General features: G+C 36.1%; 1 protein-coding gene across 1 annotated transcript in view; it reads left to right on the top strand.

Annotated features, from left to right (window-relative positions):
- Positions 1 to 21,920: 21,920 nt before the first annotated feature.
- Positions 21,921 to 23,451, top strand: part of LOC128862108 (dentin sialophosphoprotein) — a 76,361-nt gene continuing 74,830 nt past the window's right edge. The window contains exon 1 of the mRNA XM_054100540.1: positions 21,921 to 22,162. The gene's annotated coding sequence lies outside the window, so the exon portion shown is untranslated. The remainder of the gene's footprint in view (positions 22,163 to 23,451) is intronic.

Raw genomic sequence — 23,451 nt, 5'->3', positions numbered from 1 at the left:
GCCTATCATTTTTTGACTTTCTGCACATTTATTCCGGTCAGTGGTTTTTTTTCACTATTGAAATAGCTGAGAAATTGATTTTATTGTTTCTATTAATCGCAATTATGTTTTTTGTTTTTTCCGTTCTGTTGTGAGTTACAGGGTGCTAACAATGGAAGTCAACAAAGAGAAAATTCATCGTTTCTACAATTTTTCTTTGGTAAAGGTGAAAATATAGGGGGCTTCAATAGGTGCGCTTCAACTTTTTTCCGATAGGGAGGGCGAACGACGTAATATTTTTTATTTTTCGTTTGTCATTTGTAAACTTCATTAGTATACATTTCATCATGGAACGCTACACAGTTGAGCAACGATTGCGCCCTGTGGCAGCCATTTTGTTTTGGTGACATCTGTCAAATCTTTTGTTTATTATTCAGTTGTTTATGCCAAATCATCATGGCAAGTTACACGATTGAACAGCACGTTCAAATGATAAAACTTTATTATCAAAATGAGTGTTCATTAACGCAAACGTAGTGCGCATTGCGCTCATTTTTCGGTAGACGTGGTGGCCCTTCCAATTTCTTATGGCCCATATTGAACCATATGGACCTAGACGACATGTGGTTCCAGCAGGACGGCGCTACGTGCCACACAGCAAACGCCATTTCATTCCATTACAACATCTACCTGCTCTTATTGAAAAACCCTATACAAGCCATACCGCTGAAATTGTGAATGGGGTTTATAGTGTCGATAATGTAATTGCTAATTACGTGCAATTTCGGTATCGGCGATTACGTTCAGGCATTTTTGGTGTTAAAGAAAATGTAGATAATATCGAAAATGTAGATAAGATTACAGAAATAATCGGAGTTGAGCGGCATGTTAGTAGTCGTACCATCGCCCAGGAGTTAAGGTCGACCATAAAACAGTTTTAACCCTGCTACTACGTTAGGGTCTTTTGATGACCCAAATTGCATATAACATCACCGTATTTCTAACTGGTGGAATATATTTGAAAGTTCTTACTACTCAGTGCATCAATTGTTGAAATATATTGAATTCAATTAGTTTTATCACCATTTTGGGCTTAGAAAATTGTTTATTGCAAGTGCTTACGCATATCATGTTCATATCATATATAATGTAATATCCCCAGTTGCAGAGTCATCGTCTGGAACACCTCTCTGTTGTGAATGCGGGAATGCGTCTACAGTTATAATTTTTGTATTCAATAACAACGAAACCAAATACTTTCAGTTCTGTGCTAAATATTGTAGTGATCAGTTGCTATTGTAAATCTAAGTTTATAGACGATAGATTTTGATAAAGCATGGAATCTAGACATACTGTAAGTATTTATAATCTACATTTTTTTCTAAATTCATACTAGTATTTATACGGTAAAATTCGTTGTTGTATTTACTTGGCCATAATGTCAGCGTGGACAAATGACTGAGCATGACATTGGTGCATTCTTGAGTGACCTTGAAGACGATGCAAGTGATGATTGTGATGCTAATTTTGTACTTGAGGAAGACGAATGTTTATCTTCAGAACAATCCATTTCCAGTGGCACAGAAGCCTTCATTTCATTGACCGTAACTAATAGCACAGAAGTTTTTGATAAAGATCGGATGATAAAGTGGACAACAATACCTTCTTTGCAATGTCTAAGTCGTGCAGCAAGTGAAAATATTCTTCACGGAAAACCTGGAGTGACTTCTTATGTTATTCATCGTATTTCAAAAATTCGTTATACTTTTGATGTATGCCTTACAGAAGCTATGAAAAGGGATATAATTCACTACAGCAATTTGCAAGGAAGTGCTGTTTTCGAAAATTTTCAAGCTATAGATGCTACTGAGTTCGATGCTTACCTGGGACTTCTTATACTTATTGGTATTTATTTACAATATATTTTTCCTATTATAATTGTATAACGGGCATTTTATTCTTTTAGGAGTCTACCGGTCATACGGTGAAAGTCTTAACTCCCTGTGGGACGAGTTTCATGGACGTCCGTTTTTGAGAGCAATCATGTCTTTGGAGCGATTTAGCAATATTTCTCGTGTACTAGCATTTGACGATAGGCATAGAAGAAGATCAGAACAAAGAGGAGATAAATTTGCCCCTATTCGCCCATTTTATGAGCAATGGACTCAAAACTTGAAGCGGCTTTACGTTCCAAGTGCTAACATAACGATTGACGAACAGCTTATTCCGTTCCGAGGTAGATGTCCTTTCCAAGTAAACCTGGGAAATATGGCATGAAAGCGTGGATAGCAGCGAATTCTGACACCTCATTTTGCTTACAGTTCCAAATATACTTAGGCAAAGTAGAAGACAATGCTGCGTAAGCTTCCAATACATGCAGGTAAATTTTTTTTCATGAAAAAGAAACTGTAGTTTTGTATGTGCCTAAAAAATACAGAATGATTTATTTGCTTAGCATCCTTCACCATAATAGCAACATTCTGGAAGATCAACCAAAAAAAATTCCGGAAATAATTGAATACTACAACTCGACAAAAGGTGGAGTCGTCACATTGGACCAAATGGTTCGTACATATTCGTGCAAAAGGAAAACCAATTTATTAGATATTTCTGCTCTAAACGCTTTTATAATATGGACCTAAATATATCCTGAATGGCAAAAAAATAAATTGCACAAAAGGCGCCTATTTTTAGAGCAACTCGGTGAAGTTTTAGCTCAAGAACTTATCAAGAGGCGTAGTCGGTTTCCTCGCGCAGAAGCCTCTGCATCATTGGTACGAAGAATTCGAGAAGAAGACAGTGCATCACCATCTACGAATTCGCCTTCTCCAAAACGAAAATGCGCTAGTGAATGGAAAAGGTGCAAAGGAAAAAAAGACCTTTACTGAGTGCATAACTTGCAAAACACCTGTTTGTCCGTCACACCGACATACAACCACTCTAACGACGACATATTGCATTGATCACAAGCCTTAAAAATATTTTCGAACTGTACAAATTTAAATTTTCTCAATAAAAAATGTGGGGTCAAAATAAGACCCGAACATAACATGTGTATTTTTTTTCTAACATAGTAGCAGGGTTAAACCATTCTTTTACTCCAACGTAATATTTCCTCTCCAATTTACGTATCTCAAATTTGCGGGTTGATTGCTTTCAGAGGTATTGATCTTTACTGGTTCAGTGATTTGGTCGGTCAAATAGGTCGGTCACGCATTGTCATGGTGATGACAGTAATCTGTTTTGGGGTAGCATTTTCGTATTTTGTCCGGTGCTACTCTTTAGTAATTTAACTATTCATTACTGGATGATATACTTCTACACAGTTCTTATGTCCAAGAAACAAGCAATCATATGCTACGAGATGCGTCATGCACAAGATAATTTTATCAAATTTGAATCGATTCATTCCTTTGGCTTTATTTTAGGCTTTCCTCTATAGTTCTATCAAATGTACAGTTACTTACGGACTTATGCGATTAGAAGCTTGCATAAGCTAACGCAATACTTCATACGACATAACCAAAATATTATGGTAACCTAACACTCCACACGCGCAACCAAAAGTCATTGAGGAAATACCAGCAAGTATTAGAATTAAACTAATTTGTAAGTTCTGTTGTAAAATATCAAGCAACCAATAAAGATCGGCCTCTTCCGAACCAATTATTTTGTAAACCACCTTAGCTGGGTTGTTTAACTTATATCGTGACGGAATCTGGTTGCTTCTAAAAACTTACACTCTTTCACCCATCATTACCGGGACTTCCTTGGTGCTGTACTCAGGGAGGTAAAAATCGCAAACCATAGAATGCCTTTGTACGAGTATGAGGTAAAATGAAAATTTCTGACCATTTGTGGTTAGATTTCTTCTAGGATGTTAGGATTTCTTAATCACAAAATTATGAAATTGCCTTCAAAATTCACAAAAGTGATCTTATAAAAGCGTCGCCATATTAATTTCGAGCGTTCGGAAAAATTGCAAACTTTAGTTGTTCGAAAACAAAATAAAGTTAACAAGACTATAGTTATACAAGACTCGTGTAAATATATTATATTTAGCAATATTTTACTACCACTCACAATAATTTCTGCCATGTCTTTACATTTTAGAGGAAGCTGTAAAGTACTCGTGGTTTGCCCGTATTACGCTACTTATTAGCAAAACATATGTATGCACATATCTAGGCGTGCAATTAAATAATCGTGAAAATTGTTCACTTTCTTTTTAGCACGAAAAGCGTAGACCATAAAATGCCATTGTCCACTGCTGAGTCGCAGTTGATAAAAACAATGCTTTTAAGGATTGCAAAACTGGTGTCACACATTTTTATCTAACTAATTTATGACAACATTTTATTTGAAGAAAGTAGAAATTTTTACGTGTGACAATAAAGTTACATTTTGTTTTCTATTGTGCAATGCTTTCAAGTCTTATGGAATGATTTTGTAACAAGAGAAATAAAAACATTGCGAAGCGTTTTGTTAGTTTTTTCTATAAAATAAATTACATATTTACTTACAAGTGGAAGCGGCAAAAAAAGCAGTGGCAATAAATAATCGCTGTAAGCTGAACAAGGGAAGCAAACGAATTAACAAGTTTAAATTAAATAGAGATATCTCTATGTACGTATCTACAGTGGAAGGCAAAAGTTTTTAGATACACGCTTGAAAATTTTTCATTTAAAAATACAATAGAAATATATAGGAAAGAATGCTAGTACTCAGTCTTTTTTTTTCAATTTAATAATAGTAATAAAAACGAGGATACGTCTTAAGTTTGTCACGTGCGGTGAAGTAATTACTTGGTACTTTTTCTAATAGGATTTTTTAACACAACACACCTGACACTTGTCAAACGAAATAGATATTTTTTCAGAATTCATTGATATCACACCATGGAAAGACTCCCGCCTCTAAAACGATTACAAATCGTTCAATTGTATTACGAAATTCGATGCTTTGTGAAAACTGCGCATCGCGCGATCAGGTCAACTTATGGTGTTCAGCTTAATACCCATGTCAATAAGCAAATTTTCTATAATTGGACTGAAGATTAACCCGAAGTCATTCAAGCACAGCTAATACATCCATTGAAAATAACCGTTTGGTGCAGCCTATGGGCTGGGGGAAACATCGGCCTATATTTCTTCAAAGGCGTGGCTGGCGCCAATGTAACAGTTACCGGCGAAAGCTATCGCGCCATAATAAACGATTTTGATGCCGGAAATTGAAGCCCATAATCTCCACAATATTTGGTTCTTACAAAGTGGCACTACTTGCTGTACAGTACGTGAAACGATGGATTTACAGCGTCGTCGTTTCGGTGACCAATGTAGCTCTTGTCTCAGCGCAGTGGATTGGCCTCCAAGATCGTATGATATCACACCTTTCGACTTTTATTTGTGAGGGAATGTAAAGTTGTGTATAAACCAGCTTCAAATGAGGCCTTGGAAGTCTTGTCTTCCACCGAGTCATAATAAATTGGTGTTTACAGATGGGCTAATTACAGTGCAGTTGCGACCAACATTTCAAAGAGATTATCTTTAACAAATTAATTTCGTAAATACAAGAAAAATAAAGATAGTCAAACCAATTTGAAGTTTCGTTGCTTTATTTCAATTTAAAATCCGATACAACGAAAAAATTTAAATATGTATTGTACCAAAAATATTTTCTTTGACCTACCTATTTCTATTCAGTGTTAGTTATTATTGGAGCCTTGTCGGTACATTAAAAATAAAGAAAAACTTATTAAATAGAATGTATGGTCAGATATGGAAAAGAGACTTTCTCTTCATGACTTTATGGCCGAGACTTTGAGGAGTAGACAGATATTCAGAAATTAATATATTATCTATGTTTATAGTTAACTGATAAGGTAATGCCGGATTCGGCGAACATTTTCACCCTATAAATGGTTCAAAGAGCTATCGAAAGACATACTGTTAAAAAAATATCGGAACTGTTCATTTAAAAAGCGCGCATTACACATATACTCGTATATGTCTAAATTTTTTTTGCTTGTATTTTGGTACATCTGTTCTCTATGGTGCCGCAGAGCTTGAGCGTGATCTGTCAATTAACTTGTTTTAGGCATTTAATTATATCAGTCAACCACAGGAGTGCTCTGCGATTTTCACCATGGATAAAAATATCGAACAAAGAATTTGTCCTAAATTTAGTCTTTTGAACGGGATTTCGTGTGCCCAATCATTGAAAATGTTACAAAAAGTCTATGGTGAGAGTGCTTTATCAAAAACACGGGTCTACGTGTGGTATAAGGCTTTTGCAGAAGACCGAGAAGTCGTGAAAGATTTGCCCTGATCTGGGAGCCCATCAACATCTTCAACGGATGAAAACGTTGACAAAGTCAAGGAAATGCTGCTGGAAAACCATCATTTAAATTTGAGGGAGGTAGCTCGTGACTTAACATGTCTCACGAATCAATTCGCAACATTTTACACCATCAATTAAACATGAGACGCGTGGCTGCTCAACTCGTTCCAAGAGAGTTGAATTTCTTTCAAAAAATTCATCGGAAGAGGGTAGTTGAAGAAAAGCTTGAGCAAGTGAATTCGGACCCAACGTTTATCCAGCGCATCATAGCAGGTGACGAAATGTCGGTATATGAGTTTGACATGCAAACCAGTCAACAGGTGGCTGAATGGCGCTATCCACATGAGTCAAAACCCAAAAAATCACGTCAAAGTCGGTCAAAAGTGAATGTCATGCTACTCGTTTTCTTTGATTATCTTGTTTTTGTGCACTCAGAATTCATTCTAAATGGTTCTACTGTAAATAAAGAATATTATGTGGAAGTTATGCGACGTTTGAAAGCGAATGTGCATAGGAAACGTCCGATTTGTTGGAAGAAAATTCATAGATCTTCTACTATGATAACGCACCGACCCATAAGGTTCATATTGCGAACACTTTTTTGACCAAAAACTCAACCAACATCATGGAACAATCACCGTATTCACTCGATTTAGCCCTCTGTGACTTTTTCCTTTTCCCAAAACTTAAATTCCCACTCCGCGGATGCCGCTTTGAATCGATAGAGTTCATTAAGGAGAATTCGCTGAAGGAGCTGAAGAAGATCTCTTCAAACGTTGATTTGAAGGCAACAAAATAAAGTTTCATGATTAAACAATTATATTGCGCTTTATTGAACAAACCCTGCCACTTTTTTGACAGAATTTAAATGCTATCGGAGCAAAAATTACACGGAAGAGACTTGTAACCACTTAAAAAATTTGTTTAGGAATATCCAAGGACACTTTTGGAGGAAAGCTCAGGACTCGGAGTTTGATAGTTTGTGGAGATCGCTGAGCTATTGATGCGAAAATGGGCAGTTAATTTAATGTAAGGGACCTTCGCGCTCGATCCTGGACGTAATCTCGTACGTACAGCGGCCATTATGGTGAAGACATGCCTGTTAAATTTGGCCGGAATATTTACGTATGTTGTTCTATTGTTATCCATGAAACACTACAAAATTCTAGAACTTGCTGAAATTGTTAAAATTTATTACTAATTTATTATTAGTTTTATTTTCGCCATTTGTGGCTGGAATTTGAAGAAAAATTTCGGGAAGAAAATCATCTGCTGTGATTCAGGGCTCATTTCTGGTTGGTGGATTCGTAAATAAGTAAAATTTTCTTATACAAGTCACTCACTTGTTGTGAATTTTAGTTCGGCAGTATGAACGGCTCTTATTACATTGCTTGGAGTTGCGCTCACCCTCCATTATTGGACACAAACTTTGTGTAACTTAGTGTTAAAGGTATTGATTTTACAAGCCTGGGCTTTAAATAGGATGACGACATTTGCCCTAATGCATGGGAACAAATTAATTGATTGGATGCGAAGTTCGATCCTATCGTCATCTCGTTGTGATGGCATGTTCTTTCGGGCTTTTCCGTCGTACTTGTATGCAGACAAACCACCGATAATGTCGCCGTGAAAGCCAACATAAATTGCGTTCTTTATAAAATTGGGCACCACCCAATGGTGCTTTGGTCCACTAAGGTGAGGTGTATCGTACATACCGTCATGAAGTCGCGGTGGTTATTTGTTTTAAATTTTTTTTCCAAACTGAAAGTCATAAAACGCATACAAAAATATAAAAAAGCAATTGTGTCAATATTATTTAAACTGTTTCTTTTATTTAAATTATCGAGGAATTATTTTCAAGGTGATGCGTGCTTATCTGATATCATCTCTACTTTTTAGATATTTTAGCGATTTGAAATAGATTGAGAAGTTTTGGAAGATGATCTAGTGTCTGTGAAAGAAAAACACCGTTGAAGTTGTGCGAGAGTCATAAAAAGGAGCCGATATTTATAAGTTGTATATTGCGTTACTTAGGTATCAAAATATTTTGTTTTCTGTTTTTTATTTATCAATTATAAACTGCGATCTGTTTAATAACATTTAACAATATTTATACTTAAAACCAAGATAATCTACGAGACATGTATGGAAAGCTCCAAGTGGTGCAACCATTTCTCAATTTTTGCTTTTTACCACATGAGATCTATTGTTGATTCCCTCTTCAATCTGTTAGAGGAAATGGGATTGGTGGTAATTTTTGTTATTACCGTTTACGTAAAGTCTTATATGTGTGATAAGGAATGCTTTTTGATCTTCTCTGCTATTGTGAGAACTTTGAGATCACTGTGAATTTGGGCATTTGTGTATAGTGCGTTCGCGATCATTCTGAGAGTTTTCGATTGCGGTAGCTGCGGTACCCCAGCGTTGTATAATATGTCATATGTTCATACTGGTTTTCGGATAGCTGATCTGAGTGAGAGCTTATTTTCGAGGGGTGCAGGGGATTTGCGATCTAACAACCAATAAAGAGTTCGAAGTTTGCGTTGCGTTTAGTAAAAATATGGGTTTTCATGTGAGTTTGCAGTTAAGATTCATTCCGAGTTATTTTGGAACATTACTTTCGGGTATGATTGTAGGTGTTATTGAGTTTAACGTATGGGCAAGTGTTTCGCTTGAGTGTAAAAGTTACTTGAAACGATTTTGTCTCATTTGATTTTATTTTCTAGCCTTTGAGTCATTGAGTTATTTCATTAAATTCTTTTTGGAGCTTAAGCGGTGTCATCTGCAAAAGCTCCGACGATAGTTTCCTTAGTAACTGGTACATCGTGAGTGTAAAGCAAATATAAGATAGGCCCTATACTACTTCGTAAAGCTGAAATTGTTTTACTTTGTTTTACAAAAAAGGGCGGATGTTTTAGGTAGAATTCGGTAAAGATAGAATGTGGTTGATGATGGAATGTGGTGTGGAATTTGTGGTTAGAGTAGCCTTTAATTTGCAAAGTAAACCGTCATGCCAGACCCGGTTGAAGGCTTCAGATATGTCAAGAAATGCATCTGTGCAAATGCGCAGCCGAATTTGTGATTTGGAATTAATTTTTGATCTTCAATTATAGACATCATTCTTTTGAGAAATGGTGACTCCAAAACTTTTGAGGTAAAGGGCCACTTTTTCCGGGCTTAAGGGTCATTTTTATTAGTGCAACTTTGCATTGAGGAGCCATGATCTGAAAGTACCGGGAATGTTTAAATAAAACAAAACAGAGTTAAATTTCAGGTAAATTTATTTTATCTCCTTCAAAATATGACCCGTCTAAAGGAACCCACATGTGGCAACGTTTAACCCAGTCCTCCATGCAACCCTGGTAGGCCGACGAAGGGATGGCTTTCAGCTCCTTCGTCGTATTCTCTTTAATCCCCTCTATCGACTAAAATCTCCTTCCACGAAGTGGTAACTTCAACTTGGAAAACAAAAAGAAGTCGCGCAGGGGAATACGGAGTGTGCACGATGGTATTTACTTGGTGCTCGTTCAAATAACCCAGCACAATTTGGGCTTGGTGCGATGGCGCGTTAACATCATGCAAAATCCAAGAATTTTTTGCCCACATTTCCGGCCGGCCAGTCAGACACTAATGATCCGATGGCGCTAAAAAGTGACAGATGTGTGTTTTACAGTCATACCAATATAAGAAAAAATATGGACTGGTTGCCACGTGGGCGGTTCGTTTAAATTAAACATTCGCGGTACTTTCTGATCATAGGGTAAGCGTGTGGAAATATATTCCATCTACTGGGAGTTGCTTGAGTACTTTTTTGGGAGCTTATTTATTCACTTTGTTTTTAGAATTTTTTTTATAGTTGAGTGCATCTGATGGATGAGCACCAAGGTGTCTTTAACTTTTTGAGCAATGCTTAGCGTAGGTTCGATATCATATTAAAATAAATAGACATTTCCTATTTTAGATTTATGATTTGTCGTGTTCGACCAGTATATCCTGAAAATGAAAGTTGACGCTTGTTGCACGATAATACGCTGGCTCGTTGTTCAACTTAATTGACAAATATTTGACCAATATTTTGACCAAAACTGGCCTCTGCCTATTAACCGCTCCCAGTGTTACATTTGGCCACGAAAACCAATTGTCAGGCAGATTGAAGACTTTCAAAGGTCGCTATTGCCATCCAGCACCAAATTTCTAAAAATAGTTAGCATAGCATTTGATATGCTGCACGATCATGCAAAGCAATGCACAGAATCCGAAGGGAACTATTTTAGGGAACCTTTTTTAGTTTTCTCCCAATTTTTAATAATTTTCCCAGGCCGGAAACTTTTATGAGAGATCTTATGTAATCTATCTCGTCAGCTCAGTAATCATCCAGAAATATTGAAACATATTTGTGAATTATTTCCCCAAAACGATTTTATTCGACGTCTTCAAAGTGTAAATATTGCTTAAATATCGGAAATAGGAAAATTGGTTTTATCCATTGCCGTCAACGGGCAGCAATTGAGATCAAAATATAATTTCAGCTTAACTTTACCAATTGAATGAATTTTGGGCGAGAAAGATGCCTTTTTGTATCTGTATTTAAATCTTGGTTTATTTCTTATGCTTTTTTGATGAATTTCCTTTTATATAAACATACACATACGCCGTAAAATATTTCTTTTCATTTATTTTCCCTTGTAATATTTTTATCGTACAATTTTTTTATGGCTGTACTTAAACTTTTACCTCTAACTGTTTGGTAGTAGTTGTGCCTGCACTAGCAAGTTCGCAGCTAACCCTCTGACCTGCTGTTAGTTTTAGACTACATAAAACGATTTAAATGGCTTTTTACTTGAATTGCTGTCGTGACTTCTTGCCTCTCCCACTGGCCTCAACATTTGACATGAATCATTTTAAATAGCAAAAAGAGACTTCGGCGCTGCAGAATGAAGCATGACAAGAGCAGAAGAATTATAAATATATTATATACTACATATGTACGAGTATGCATGCTTTGTATGTACCTATGTATGTTAAAGAGGCGCTCTGATAGAGACTACTCAGAACATTGGTGCAAGCGGCTGAAGACTTCAATTTAACTAAACCAACAACAATTCAACATCGATCCAGTAAAACATGTTTGAATAGAATTTTCTTTTTGGGTTTTATATAAAAAAATAGAAGAAAATCGCGTGAGTCGAGCTGAGCGCACATGTATGTAGGTATATGCATATGTTTGAAGTGTTTTTGCTGTAGGAAACGCCAAAGTAAAATTGAGTGTATGAGAAGTGGGTAAGGCCTGTAAAACCGAAGATGCGTGAGAAACCAGGCCTCTATTTGACCACTGTAAACATTTAGAAAAAAATAGCATCTCGTCTTTGGTTACCGAAGATGAATTACTGAAAACATTAAGGTGGGAAAAATTTATTTTGAAATTTGGTGCAGTGTGCACCCAGTTGGATGCGTACCGCAGCAATTTTTTGTGAAACTACCACTTCATTTGTTAAGTCGGCCGGAATGAGACTTATAGTTTATAGCATCAGCCGAGCGGACGGAAGTTTAGTTATAACATCTAAAAAGTGGGAATGGTTTTTATCTGCTCCCAATAATATTTATGTCGCATCTAAATAAGGTGGGCAGCAATACGTGTCCCAAGTTTTGGCGAGATTTATTAAGCCGTTATCTACGTATACGTATTTCCCCAAAAGTGGGCATGGCATAGCATTTTTAGGTTAGGATAGTTTTTTGTGGCAGTGAGTTTTAAAAATAGCTAAAATATTTAGATCTTGCAGATCCGTTGTAGTACCACTGTGCAATATGGGAACCTCAGTACTTATTTATCATGGAACCAGTTAGACTCTGTTAAGAAGCGTAGGGTAAGTTTTATCCCAACAGCGGATAGTTCTGTGAGAGAGTCAAAATGGGATTTTCCTAACAACCTTGCTAGCTAAGGCTGGAAATTGTCCATTATTCTACTGTCTCTTCCGCGTCTCTACAACTTCTGCCGTAGCCTAGAAGAGTACCTACCTAACAGCCAATGACCGATGGCATAAGCCCCGACCTTCGAGGTGTTCTCGCTTGAGAGGTCAAACAACTCTCCCGATCTTCTCTTATCTATTTGCGGCCAAATTAGCCTAGCTAAATTACAACACACACGTATTTTCTTCTCTCCATGATCTATTGGCCTCCTGGAGAATATTATTTATTATCCTTAATTTCCAAGTTGCCATAGGAATTCCAATATTGCTTATGTTTTCAAGCAGTGGAAGATTAGTATCGTTTCTGGCTAGCTCATCGGCCTTGCAATTTCCTTCAATATCTCTATATCCCGGAACCCATATAAGACTGATTTTGAAGAAGGTGCTAATATCATTTTGAGCTGCCAAGATATTCCTGCGTAACCTTTGATTCTAGTATAAGTTCCTCTATTGATTTGATGGTTTCCTTCTCAACGAAAACTGGGATGTGTCAACAGAAATAAGATGTCACATCGAAATGGCAAGGTCCGCATTAATTAATTATGGCAAAGACCTAAAATGTCGCGATTTCAATCTTCAATTAAAAATGCATTCATAAAATCGTATGTATGGTCAGTTTTACTATATGGCATGGAAATATGTACCATAAAACTCTCCGACGTGAGTAGACCGGAAGCATTTGAAGTGTGGCTTCTCCGGAGATTGCTCAATATATCATCCATGGACCGACCACGTTTCTAATGAAGAAGTGCTGCGAAGAGTTCACGCTGACAGACAACTACTCAAGTGAATGAAGCGATGAAAAATTTCATATTTGGGGCATATTCTGCGGAGCCCGAAATATAAACCGTTGCAACTTATATTGCAGGGCAAGATTCGAGGAAGAAGAGGTATTGGGTGTAAGCAGTTTTCTTGGTTGGGGAACATAAGGCGGATAAATCGTGAAGTCCCCTCTTGGAAGCAGCTAGAGACCGCGAATTTGCAAACTATCACAATTAAATCAAATATAGTTCAAACTTTGTATTAAAAGTTCGAAAAAAAAAAGCAATTTGTGAAAAAACTTTATTACTTTTAAATTGTCTAATCGCTTACGTTCGATTACGAATAGCAGATAAAGACGAAGAAGAGGAAGAGGAGGGCGTGCTTATTGTTCGATATCACCCATTTTCACTATACCGATTAAAATTTACCTTTCCCAAAGAGTAATACGTGTACCAAGATTCAATGGAAATGGGAATGGACAGACGGACGGACAGACAGACAGACATGGGTAAATCGAGTGATGAGAGAACTCTAAGCATTTTGGTATATATATGTCTATCTTGAATCCTTTAAGGTGTAGCATACAACCGTTTTGTGAACAGAATTATAAAACCCTCGTACACAAGTGCGCACAGTACCTTAATTTAGTTTATAACACGAATGAACAGTCAAGACGCTTTTTCAGAACTTTCACTTATTTCATTGGGCCATTGAAAGAAATTCGCAAAATATGCACGTATTAATTTTTTCCACAGACCTCAGTGGTCTAGCCCCTTAATAACTGCACTTTTGAGTAGACACGCTAGCACACACACACACAACACAAACACCACTAACAAAACATAGCCCAGAGTAGTGAGTGAATGCCCATTTCAGCGTGTCTGCTTTGAAGTGCCATTCATGCTTTAACTTGGCACTGAACTTGCAAGTTAGCTGCATGGCTGCCGCGCAACGAGTATACATCGCCGTTTATAGTACTTAAAGCACGCCCATATGCCGCTTGGTATGCCCGCCAGTCTCTGTCTTAAGCGCCAAAAGCAGTTAACTAGCTCAACGGCTTACTTTGTATGCACAACCAGCCTGCCTACAAATATACATACGTTCATATGTATGTATGAATAAGCTTTTTGAATGCAGTGTTGGTATCGGTTATTCTTTCGCCATTTCGGGCCCGCTGAGTCCAGCGTATTGTGCCCATGTCAAGCGAAGTTTAAAGTGTCAGATGTGTAAGCTGCCAATAAGTTGATGATTGCATTATACTGTGCCAAGGCATGCAATATTCAGTTGATTAAAGTACGACACTCCAAAAAAATTTTCAATTCTAGTTTCATGATTAACTTGAACAAAAACCATAATTTTAGTTATATTTACTATGCGCTTGTTAAGTCATATGTAGATTAGAAACGATACATTAATGCATTTTCATCTGGGAGCAAAAATGGGTTGTGGTAGAAATAAACATTTACTACTCATGGTTATTCAATGCAACGATATTTTTTTCAGATGTCGTGCTTTCGTCATAGTTGCAAACACTTATTACAACCCAACAGCAAACTTCGGAAAATCCTTTAAAACTTGGAAGCTAATATAGCCGAAATATCGGTTATTTCAATGATGATCGAAGAAATACTTATTACACTATATTTCAAATAAAATTATTGACTTAATCAGGGTTGAGCATATTTGCATTGCTGTATTCACTATTGAGTGGTAGTTAATATGTGAAAAGATTTAGTGGCAGTTAAAATAAAAAATTAACTCTCACTAAAAGTCACATTTTAACTATATTTTAATTTATATTTTATGTCTGATATCAACTAATTTGTTGATAAAAAAATGCTTCTTGGTGTATGGGCCGTGTAATTAAATGATGTCATTAAGTTAATCTTCCGCATTAAGTCACGAGGTCAACAGCAAACCGATTTATTTAGCACTCTCGAAATTCTATTGGGTATGGGAATAAGTTTCCGACCTCGTAAAAGAGGTGTCACTGCTGATACTATTTTTATGTTCGCTCCAGTAATTTGATTTGTGTATATGTGATATCTCGATCGCAGTAGTTGACACTCGGTTGTAGCGTAAAGATCCTTTTTATCTGAAGAAAGGACTGTTACTTATTTCCATACCCAATAGAAGTCAAAAATAGATTAGAAGAACCATGCTACAAGCTGGAAATTTAGACCTTTAATGAGGAAGAAATTGAATGTTTGGAAAAATATGAAAGAGTAATGCAACCTATCATAGAGAGGTCGTTGGTTCGAGTCTCGGTGAAAGCAAATTAATAAAAACATTTTTCTAATAGCGGTCGCCCCTCGGCAGGCAACGGCAAACCTCCGAGTGTATTTCAGCCATGAAAAAGCTCCTCATAAAAAAATCTGCCGTTCGGAGTCGGCTTGAAACTGTAGGTCCCTCCATTTGTGGAACAACATCAAGACGCACACCACAAATAGGAGGAAGAGCTCGGCCAAACACCTAACAGAAGTGTACGCGCCAATTATTTATCTTATTTATTTAATGCATCCTATCGCCTTCCTTTGGCGAGAATTAAATATATTACAGCAAAAGTTTGAAAAATATTGCTTAACTCCTGAGATGAAGTCCAAGCATTATCCCCGATATTAAATTAAAATTTTGCAAAGTCTTGCTGAAAAGTGGCTAGTTATATACTCTAGATGATGTAGAAGATTAAGTTAAAGAATACGCCCTGCACCTTAAAAGACAACCGATGGGAGAAGAACTTAATTGCAGCTCTCCATTATTCGAATTTGAGGGGGAGTTCACAGGCATTCGATTAAAATAAAGCAACCTGCGAAATTTTTGTAAATAACTCCTTTTTTTAATGAAAGTTATTATATGTATACATATACACCCATGGCGGGCCTATAGCAGCCGAAGTAATTTGGTATTAGAAGAACGATGATAGAGTATAGAGTTTGAACCGCTTTGGTGCAGTATAATTAGAAGCTTCTACTCAAAATTGTGGTTTACTTTGGAAACATTTCCTTATTTAGCTCATATAATTTCACTTTTAATTTTCAAGAAGCATTTTTATATTATTGAAAAATGTTAATTATCACTAACGATGTTCACTATCACTAAATATTTATTTTTTTCACATGCACAACTCCCATGGTTTTTTATTGCAAAGAGTAAACCTTACCATATGGAGCACAATTTCATTCAAATGTTTTCCACCGCTGACTATGTAGTGCCGCGTTCTATCGAACCCTATATTCCAATACATTTTCGTGAGTTTCGTTGTCTTGTTTAAACACCTGAATTATTCCAAATGGTTGACTTAACATTTATCCTTAAGGGCGCACAAAAAAAATACTGTAAAGTTGCCAATTGGCATCACCGTTTCAGCTGACTATTTTCGATTATATTCGAATCTTTCTAATAATTCCCATTCTGTAAATATCTCGCCATAAACTAAATTCTAGCTTTTTCTTCTTACTTACCCAAGTGACTGATAGCCTGGCTGGGACAATCAACGGGTGGGAAGTTCTGCAAGAATATACTGTATATCACATTCCGGATCAGTGCGATTACTGATAACACCTAAAACAAAGATCACTCGTAAATGGAACATGGCCAAAGTGAAGCGTTTGAAGTGCGCAAGAAGACGACCTGTGAAGCAGAGGCGGAAGCTGCTGATTTCAGACAATCCCGAAAAGCGCTGAAGCAAGCAATCATCGTCAGTAAGAAGGCAAAATGGGAGGAACTTATAAAATTGTAACGGGGAAGCTAAACGCCAACTCCACAGCCGTAAATCTAGACAGTGATGCTATCACCAAAATAGTGCACAGACTGTTCCCAACGCACCCTATGCAGTGCGGGGACCGAGACCCCAAGGTGACGAGATGCTCCCACCCTTCACCGAGGAAGAGCTTAAAACCGCAGCAAGAAGCTTCAAAAGAAATAAAGCTCCAGGCCCAGATGGCATCCCAGCTGAAGCTCTCAAACTTGTGGCTGAAGGCCGACCAGACGTGATGCTCGATGTTTACAATGCATGCATTGCTCAAAGCATCTTCACTAAGCTGTGGAAAATACAGAAACAGATGCTGATCAGTAAGGATAAGGATGATCCAGCGCAACCGTCAGCTCAGCGTCCGCTTTGCATGCTGGAAATTTCTTAAGAAACTCATGCAGCGCAGTCTGTGGAGAATGCAGGAGAATTATCAGCAGGGAAATACGGTTTCCGACGGGGGAAATCAACCCTTGGTGCAATAGAGGAGGTGGTAAGCAGCGCTCAACGCAGACCCCACTACCCGAACCGCATCACCGTCCTGACAACGCTTAATATACGAAATGCCTTTAGCAGCCTACGATAGATAGAATACCTCCAGAGCTACCTGAGTGAGCTTGAACTGCTGTAAGACACACCAGATGGTCTGAAAACAAAAGCGACAACGTCTGGCACAGCTCAAGGATAAATTCTCGGCCCTGATCTCTGGAAGCTGAGCTACGATAAGTTATTGAGCATAGAAATGCCAGAATATACATATCTAGTGGGGCTACGCGGACGATATAGATCATACCATACCTGCTCGGGACACTGAGGACATTAGAAAAAGTTTAGCCAAGTCATGATAAGGACGCAAATATGGCTTGAGGACCACGGCTTGGAGCTCCCAAACATAAAACCGAAGTCATCCTCATGACACGAGATCACATGCCACTCGAGGTCAGCTTGCAAATAGGCGACATGTCCTTAGTGACCCAAAAAGTAATGAAATACTTAGGTATTCAACTTGACTGCAGGCTTACTAAGTTCTGAACTGGTTTTGCCGAAAAAATTTGTTTTTATAGGATAATTTTTGAGAATTTATGTGGAAATCTATTGGCATCATAGGCACATAAGGCCTTATGAATATGCCTTAGGTAAAGTTGTAATATGTATATACAACTGATTATTTGGAAAGCCAGTTTCTAAAAGGATACAATAAGACGGAGTATTTGTAGTCATGTTCAAAAATCTTTTTAAAAAACAAAACTCAGTTTTATCTACTTCAATAAGAGTTTCTTGATACTCCAATGAAACCGCCGAACAAGACGCGTAGTAAATTTAATATGATAAAATAGGAGGACATAAAACTCAATAAAATAGGACAAATACTGAAATTTATAGAGGAAGTTGAGTTTAGAAAAATGCTCTGAATCCATGGCACAATATGTAGATAGTTTCTTATTTTGAAATGTCGTATGAATCTGTCAAGGAAGTCAGTAGTTGACTTCCTTGGCATATCCAACAGAACATTGAAAACGTTCAAAATTTAGGGGATTGCATACTCGTATATTGAGTTTACAACGCTCAACATTTCATCATCTGAGATGCTTTATCGCCAAAGCGTAAATGTCAGTACTCCCCAAGAAGTCTGCCTTCTATTTGTTATTTTGAAATTGATTACAGCTCAGCTTCTTTAATTGCGTAAAAAAATGTACATATATTGGATTGCGTTTGATTTCTTTTAATATGAATAAAATAACTTTATTTCAGAAGTTTTTCCAAGCCTGCTATGTATACATGAAAGTAATCACTTGCTTCTGCACAATAAATTGCTGAGTGAAGCTGGTTAAAGTGGTTCGCCGACATCTATTGAATGACAAATCATTGCCTATCGACGTGAATGGCGTATGATGATATGTGAGAAAAAGTTTACGTATTCGCAAATGAAATGCGTCCTATGGTAGATCAAGTGTTTTCAATACAAGTTTAGCCGAGTGTATGGGCTAGTATGCGAGAGTATGTGTGTGAGTATGCACAAGCCCACGATTTCACTTCACTTGACTGGAAGTACTTTGATAATTACGACTGAATGTGATATTTTTATTATTATTGTTATTGTTATTCGCTTATGTGTGTTATTGTTAGCTTGAAGAATATTAGTATTTTATATGAGTTCGTTAATTATATTTTCTCTTGCCATAATAATACATATATACTATATAGCTGGCTTTAGGGGATTTTGAATAATTTTTAATTATGTATGTATAGTATGCATAGGCCTTTATTTGGAAATTTTGCCTACTTTTTCAGATAATTTATACTTAAAAAAACAAACAAATGTTACCTAAATGAGTAAATTTTAGGCAATTTATGAATGACAAAAAATATTTTGATTCTAACCAAAGAATATAGCAGTACTTAAGTTTGCTTGGAACAATTTGGAATTTTGCAAATATTCTTTTTGAAATGAAGCAACGTCAACGTTTTAAGCTTGTAGGTTATGGAATAGTTTTTGGGGTACTTTGTTAATTTCGTACGGCTGCTTTGGCTGGACTCTTTTGCCAAGCAAGCCTTGCTATGCCGAACATAAAAAATGGTTTAACTCTGTGTACTTGATTACTATGCAATATACAGTCCGGTTCCCCTGATCAGAGGTAGGTACTCAATTAGCTTATATTATTTGCGCATCAAAACTGTGAAAAGGGATCGTTTTTATAAGCGTTCATTATGTTGAGTCAATAACTTCTTAATTCTAATAAAATGGAAAATCAGAAAGCTTTAAGACATCACGAAAAAGGACAAGTCAATATCTTGATCTCAGAGGCACTTTTAAATCGCCAAATCGCCAACAAGTGGTCAAAGTCCAAATATAGTGGATCTTCACGTGAAACAAATTGCCTCTTATAGTAAGAACTAAGATGCAGAACTACGATGGCTTTAAAACAATAATATGATTCTCTTACGGGTGATAGCCATTGATCTTGTGAACAACATATTAAGATTTCAAACAATTCGGTTGAATAGGTTTTGTTTTTTTGACAACACCAGGCAAAAAAAAGCCATTTTCGAGAAAAATGAGTTTAAAGATTGAGGTACAGCGCGCGGACCGCTCTCTACCTAATTAAGGGGGGGGTAAGGGATAAACGCTAAAAAAAAACACTTTTTTCATGAATTTATTGTAGCGAAACGGTTCAAGTCAGTTTATTAAAAGTTCTTGCATATTATAAAGTAACATTTCAAGAATATTTGATAAAATTTTCATGTAAAAATATTGCAAAATGAGCGAATGAGAGCACATTTACGTAGACGTCTTTTCAAAAATACATTTTGCAGTAGTCAGCATATCTCAGCGTAGAATCATCTGAAATCAAAAAAATCGAATAATTTAGTTAAAGTATGAGTTAAACTTCTCCCCAACGTTTATTTTGACGATTTATTTTCATTTTCAGCCATTTGGTAGTCGTTTGAAGTAAAAAGTGATTTTTGACGAAAAAATGCCGCCATTTTGTAGGTGTAAAACCACCTTAATATAAAAAAAAATGGCGAAAAAAAAACGTTGGGGGGAGGTTTTTTATATGTAAAATATGTGTGCAAAATTTCAAAAGGATCGGTTGAGTAGTTTTCAAATGCCAATGACTACGCACTTTAAAAAAAAGGTTCGAGAAAACCGCGTTTAAAGTTTGTAACGCGCGCAACTGCTGCGTCTCGGCAGATGTTTGAGGCGGCTCGGCTTTATGCTCTATAACTTAAAAAGTTTTGCTCGGATTGACTTAAAATTTTAACACGGTATTTTTGAAATGTTTTACTACAATAACATGCAAAAAAAAAATCGATTTTTATCCCTTACCCCCCCCTTAATGGGCTATAATATTGAAATTTTCCACATGAAAATTTCACAGTATATTCTTAAGAGACTATACTCTCGAAATATCGAAAAAAAAAATAAAAAATAGATTTTAACTTTTGTTGCTGCGAAATACTGTTGTATGGAATAATACTCTGATGCGGGCTTATTTTCAGCAATATCCCGTTTATCCTTGAATTATCACTTGATGAAATACAAAGCCTTATTCTATAAAAATTATTGCTTTGCATCAAGTGAACCGCAGTGTAAGTATTCATGGTAATAAGAAATCTGATCTGAGTGGAAATCTGCACAGAGTGGATTATGACTAAGAAAAAGAAAATAAAATATGGCATTAACTGTACGGAAAATGGCTTAATAAGTCGCTCAACATGGACTGAAAATTCTTGAGAGGCTGCATCTGCGCTGATCTCAAACATCAAAGGTCTGATTAGGTAAATGTTATCACTGAGTAAATCGAACTGCTTATAGCCTTTTGCATAACGCGCAAGAAACTTTTCATCGTACAAATGTCTGAATGCGATCGACATATATGACAAACTCATTTGCCCAACTTGCCTTGAGGAGGCTGAACATTTTCTTCAAGAGTGACCCGACTTTGCTGGGATTTTGCTGGCAAATTTTGGAAAATATATAATGAAAAGTATCTGAGCTTTTTAAGACCAAGTGATCTTTTCACATTCATTCGTGTTGCGGTAGATTTAAAATGCATTCAAAAGAACTCGAATATTGTAGAATGAATGTTAGCTGTCTTCTGCACGTTTAAAATATATATACCTGTTTATATACTTATATATGCATATGCAGCTCAGTACCTGTCCTCTTTTGTTTACATTTGGTGGGAAGAGAAAGTGATTTGAGAACATTCACCCAGACTCAATGTGCGACTGCATACGTAATTAGCAAGTAAAAACTTATACAAATTGGAGCAAGTAACTAGCGAGGCTTCTCCCAAAAAATTTTCTCAATAAAGTCACGCTGCACCTCTGAGGCTCTCAAGTAAATGTTGTTAATCGATATAGCTGTAAAAAGTCACATTCTTCTGCTACCTCACTTCTGCAGACAATATACACTTAACTGTAAAATGCTGCTTCAACGCCGCCAACTTAACGAGCCAAGTTTATTTGCACCGAAACTCTCAAATCGCTGCCACTAACCAAAATAGCAAGTGCCCGTAGCAGAAGAAACTGAAAATGAACACCTTGGCAGCACAACTAGCGTGGTATGATGGTAAATCAAATCACAAACAGCGATCAGTTGCAAACTTAAGCTCGTGTTGAACAGTTGTGCGCATGCGCGTCGCGTCGTAAACAACAAGTCGAACAATCAACCAACGAAAAGCCTGAAGTTGCCAATTGGATAATTTAAAAGCAAAATAAGCATCTAAAAAATAAGAGGTAACAGACGAGACGCGTTACGTTACATACATACATATTTACATACCCGTATACTACGCACAATTGTTGTTATTTTCGTCGTTCATAAAGTAGAGTTATTGTGGTAACCAGTTCCCGAAGAAAGGTAAAAAGCTAAGCTACACACATAAATTCATAAGTACTTGCAACAAAGAAAAGCAAGAAAGTTAAATTGTAATATAAACACGCTTACATCAACACACGTACTCGTACTCACATACATACATACATAACTTAAAATGCTCACCACGTCTTGACGGCACTTTAGACGCTAGCCAAGACAGTTGCGCAGTCGCAGTATAGCTGTTGGTGCGTTTTACTAACAAACAGTAAAAACCGTAAGAGAAAACTTTTACCGACGTCAGTCGTGCGGCAAATGGCCAAGAGTGAAGTGTTGTGGTAATGGCTTAATATTTTTCAAAAACAAAAAACAACATATATTAGTGATATGCATTTATGAGGAATTGACCGAAATAATAAATAGTGCGCTTTTTTCTGGCAATAATTTTTAGAGCGACAAAACTTTCAATAAAAAAAAATTGTTTAACACCTACAACACAGTCGGCGTTTTGTTAAACAAAACTAAAGCTCAAGGTATATATAAATGAGACGCTTTTATTTGATTTAATATTCAACCTAAAAGTGGTATATACATAACAAAAAAACATTGAGTAAAATAATGGAAAAAGAAAATAATGAAATAGAAAAAAAAAATATTTATAACTAAAAGTTCAGAAAAGCACCCAAAATTTGCCAACTATGGAAATAATATAGAAAAAAAATATATTTTTATTTTAAAATTAAAAGATAATAAAACGACTAGAAATTTGCTAAATATCGAAATAGAAATACATTTTTTTTTTTTTTAAATTAAAAGTTAATAGAAAGACCATGAATTTGCTAAATATGGAAATGGAAATTTTGTTTCTTTTTTAATTTTATATTTATAAGTTAATAGAAGAAATAAAAATTTGTTAAATATGCAAATAGAAAAAAAAACTATTTTTATTTTTTTAATTAAAAGTTAATAGAAGGATTTTCTAAATAAGGAAATAAAAAAATATAATTAACAGTTACGAAAAGGATTACAATTTGGTAAACATGGAACCATATCTTAATAAAAATTCAAATAAAAATGAAAAATAAGGAAAATATTCATTGAATAAAGCAAGGCATGGGAAGGAATTTTTCATATTCAAAAATGATTGAGTACATAAAAGAAATTATATGAGTTCGCTGAGTATTGTTACGAAAAAAAAGTTCTTTCATTTTAGTTCATTTTCATTTTTTTTGAAGTTTTAAAAATTTGTAAAAAAAAAGAAACATTTTTTTTTCAAAGTTTTAAGAATTAAAAAAAAAAAATTTTTTTCAAAGTTTTAAAAATCAAAAAAAAAA

This window comes from Anastrepha ludens, chromosome 4 (genome assembly GCF_028408465.1).
Source record: "Anastrepha ludens isolate Willacy chromosome 4, idAnaLude1.1, whole genome shotgun sequence".
In the NCBI taxonomy this organism is placed as follows: Eukaryota; Metazoa; Arthropoda; class Insecta; order Diptera; family Tephritidae; genus Anastrepha; species Anastrepha ludens.
This window is presented reverse-complemented; position numbering and strand designations above follow the sequence as displayed.